The sequence below is a fragment of the Microtus ochrogaster genome, chromosome 15, assembly GCF_000317375.1.
Source record: "Microtus ochrogaster isolate Prairie Vole_2 chromosome 15, MicOch1.0, whole genome shotgun sequence".
Lineage (NCBI taxonomy): Eukaryota > Metazoa > Chordata > Mammalia > Rodentia > Cricetidae > Microtus > Microtus ochrogaster.
This window is the reverse complement of record NC_022017.1, coordinates 7,199,839-7,204,171: the sequence shown is the minus strand read 5'-3', so window position 1 is coordinate 7,204,171 and position 4,333 is coordinate 7,199,839. Positions and strand designations below refer to the sequence as shown.

Below are 4,333 nucleotides of genomic sequence, written 5' to 3'. Positions count from 1 at the left end.
ACTGAAACAATCTACCTGAGCTAATGGGAACTCGCCAACTCCAGCCGGACCGGGAAGAAAGCAGCATAGGGCCAAACTAGACCCTCTGAATGTCGGTGGCAGTGTTATAGGGTAGACTGCGGGGTAACTGGCAGTGGCTTCTGATGTTCAGTGAAATGTTTGCTTCTAGTGTGCTGTTTGTCGGCTACGTTTCTGTCTATCACATTAAAAACAAGTTTTTGAATAGGAAGTTAAAATTAAGTGAACTAAAACCTCTGGTGGCTACTAATTCGAAATTTGAGTTATTGATGACTTATACATAAGAATAATCATGTGCAAAATAATTATAAGCAAATTTAGGTTTAGGGAACAAACTAAATGTATGTATATGTAGATAACTACAGATTTAATATAGAACTAAGTTACAGTTCATCTTCTTTTTCTTTTTTTTTTAATTGATTTTTATTGAGCTCTACATTTTTCTCTGCTCCCCTCCCTGTTCCCCCTCCCAATGTCCCCATGCTTCCAATTTACTCAGGAGATCTTGTCTTTTTCTACTTCCCATGTAGATTAGATCTATGTAAATCTCTCTTAGGGCCCTCATTGTTGCCTAAGTTCTCTGGGATTGTGGTTTGTAGGTTGGCTTTTACAAACAACACAAAGTAGTTATTTCTCTTTGTAATAAAAGTTTCTGTTTGCAATGGCAAAAAAACCCCATCTATGAGTGAGTACATGTAATAATTGTCTTTCTGTGTCTGGGTTACCTCACTCAAAATGATGTTTTCTAGCTCCATTCATTTTCCTGCAAAATTCAAGATGTCATTATTTTTTTTCTGTTGTGTAATACTCCATTGTGTAAATGTACCACATTTTCCTTATCTATTCTTCGGTCAATGGGCATTTAGGTTGTTTCCAGGTTGTGGCTATGACAAACAGTGCTGCTCTGAATATAGTTGAGCACATGTTCTTGTGGCACAATTGAGCATCCTTTGGATATATACCCAAAAGTGGTATTATTGGGTCTTGAGGAAGGTTGTTTCCTAGTTTTCTGAGAAATCGCCACACTGACATCTAAAGGGGTTGAACCAGCTTGCACTCCCACCAGCAATGCAGAAGTGTTCCCTTTTCCCCCAAACCTCTCCAGCATAAGTTGGCATCAGTGTTTTTGATCTTGGCCATTCTGACAGGTGTAAGATAGAATCTCAGAGTTGTTTTGATTTGCATTTCTCTGATGACTAAGGATGTTGAACATTTCCTTAAGTGTCTTTCAGCCATTTTAGATTCCTCTGTTGATAGTTCTCTGTTAGGTCTGTACTCTATTTTTTATTGGATTATTTGTTCTTTTGATGACCAATTTCTTGAGTTCTTTGTATATATTAGAGATCAGACCTCTGTCTGATGTGGGGTTAGTGAAGATCTTTTCCCATTCTGTAGACTGTTGTTTTGTCTTGTTGACCGTGTCCTTTGCTTTACAGAAGCTTGTCAGTTTCAGGAGGTCCCATTTATTAATTGTTTCTCTCAGTGTCTGTGCTGCTGGTTACCCCTACTTCTTGTACTGGCTTTTTGGAAACCCATTCTCTGTGAACAGATACCTTGCTCAGTCTAGATATAGTAGGGAGGGCCTTGGACCTTCCCCAAATCAATATGTCGTACCCTCTCTGAGGAGTGGGTGGGGGTGGGGTGGGAGAGAAGGTGGAGGGAATGGGAAGACAGGAAGGAGCAGGAACTGGAATTGATATGTAAAATTTTTAAAGATATTTTTTTTAAAAAAAGAAAAAGAAAAGAAAAGCAACTACATTTGTTTTATTAATTTTGGGCAGAACTGATCGAAAGTAGACAACTTTCAAAAGAAAGGGCCAATCAGTTGTTCTAACAAAACTCCATAGCACCCTTGGGTGGTGAATCTCCCCTTTCTTTTCCTCCGCACCCCATTGTGGAATATTAGCTTAACAAGTGTCACGTTTGTTTATGCTGTGGAACATTTGTTTAATGGTGCAAAGACGTGTTGCATTCTTTTATGTTGTATTTGTTTAACTCTGTAGAACTGTGTTACTTTGAGTGCTTAAAACACCTGATTGGTGTAATAAAGAGCTAAATGGCCAATAGCTAGGGCAGAAGAGACAGGATAGGCAGGGCTGGCATACAGAGAAAATAGATAGGAGAGAACAGAAGGGGAAGAATGAGAAAAGGACTTTTCTGAGGCGTGGTGGTGTGCGCCGCGGAGCTCCGCTCGGCCTGCTCCGGTCCTGACTCACCGCTGTTCGCTCCCCACCGAGGAACAAGTCGTTCAGGAAGCCCGCACCGCAGCCATGGCTTTCAAAGACACCGGGAAGACGCCCGTGGAGCCCGAGGTGGCGATCCACCGCATCCGGATCACGCTCACCGGCCGCAACGTGAAGTCGTTGGAGAAGGTGTGTGCCGACCTGATCAGAGGCGCCAAGGAGAAGAACCTGAAAGTGAAGGGGCCCGTGCGCATGCCCACCAAGACCCTGAGGATCACTACAAGAAAAACACCTTGTGGGGAAGGCTCCAAGACGTGGGATCGTTTCCAAATGAGAATCCACAAGCGCCTCATTGACTTGAACAGCCCCTCCGAGATAGTTAAACAGATTACATCCATCAGTATTGAGCCGGGCGTGGAGGTTGAAGTCGCCATTGCAGATGCCTAAGTCAACTGTTTTAATAAATTGACTTAATCGGTTTAAAAAAAAAAAAAAAGAATGAGAAAAGGAGAAGAGGGGAGGATGCCAGGGGCCAGTCACCCAGCAACACAACCAGTTATGGAGTAAGAAGGAAAGAAAGAGATAAAAATAAAAAAAAAAAGGTAAAAGCCCAGAGAAAAAGTTAGACAGGATAATTTAAGTTAGCAAAGCTGGCTAGAAACACACTGAGCTAAGACCAGGCATTTGTAAGAAAAAATAAGCCTTCATATATTTATTTATCAGCTGGGTGGTAGGCCCCCAAAAAGCAATAATCATCATCATCATCATCATCATCATCATCCACACCCCCATGTATGTACTGACTAAATTCAAAAGGAGAAACACTAATTGTAACTGAATGATCTCATGGTCATTGTTCCCTAATTTTGAGGCACCATCATCCCACTCATGGCTGCCCTGTGAGCTCAGACATGACCAGCTTCTCTTTAGATGGCATGGCTCCCCACTCCTGTTGACAATTGTCTTTAAATAGGCTTCTATAAAACTGGCAAACTGTCTTTCTTTTATTTTTCTGTCAAGAAACAATAGTTTTCTCAATTGAATTTATTTTTAAGCCCTAAATAGTTATACTCAAAGAAATGATCTCTTTGTGTGCATTATATGTTGAAATTGTGATGGTCACTGGAAATAAACACACAAATACTTATTGCTGCAGAAGTGACATGCTGCAGTGACTGTTGCAAGTGCTGTTGATTTCATATCCTGATAACTGAACTCTTTCAGGCAGTTAAGTGTGGAAGGATTCTGACAAACATTAGGAGTAGCCGGGCGGTGGTGGTGCACACCTTTAATCCCAGCACTCGGGAGGCAGAGGCAGGTGGATCTCTGTAAATTCTAGGGCAGCCTGGTCTATAAGAGCTAGTACCAGGACAGGCTCCAAAGCTACCTAGAAACCCTGTCTTGAAAAACAACAAAACAAAAAACAAAAAAAAGAGAGAGAGAGAGAGAAAGAAAGAAAGAAAGAAAGAAAGAAAGAAAGAAAGAAAGAGGGAGGGAGGGAAGGAGGGGGAGAGGAAGGAAGGAAGGAAGGAAGGGGGAGGGAGGGGGAGAGGAAGGAAGGAAGGAAGAAAAGAAAGGAAGGAAGGAAGGAAGGAAGGAAGGAAGGAAGGAAGGAAGGAAGGAAGGAAGAGAGTAGTTAAGCCAGGTGTGGTGGCACACACCCTTAATCCCAGGTCTCTGCAGGCAGAGGCAGGCTTATCTCTGTGAGTTCGAGCCCAGCCTCTTCTACAGAGTGAGTTCCAGGACAGCCAGGGCTGTTACACAAAGAAACTCTGTCTCAAAAGAACAAACAAACAAGGGGTTATTAATTAACTTCATTGTTGGTTGGTTTGTTGTTGTTTTTTTTTTTTTTTTGGTTTTTGGGAGGTTTTTTGTTTGTTTGTTTTTTGTTTGTTTGTTTTTCAGAATACTATGCAGCCCAGGCTTTCCTGAAAATTAATCTGTAGCCACAGATCTTAAACTCAGGTTCTTCCTACCTCACTGATGCAGATAGGTGGCGTTCCCTCACACAGGGTACTAGGTACTAGGGCTATAGCGATGAACCACCCACATTTACAGAGACAGCATTTGAGCTTTGGGACTCTCTATACCATTCGGTTATGTGAAAGAAAGCCTGGAGTCAAAGTAACTTA

The 4,333-nt window shown here is 42.0% G+C and overlaps 1 pseudogene; it reads left to right on the top strand.

Annotated features, from left to right (window-relative positions):
* Positions 1-2,174: 2,174 nt before the first annotated feature.
* Positions 2,175-2,697, top strand: LOC101988359 (annotated as a pseudogene).
* Positions 2,698-4,333: the final 1,636 nt, after the last annotated feature.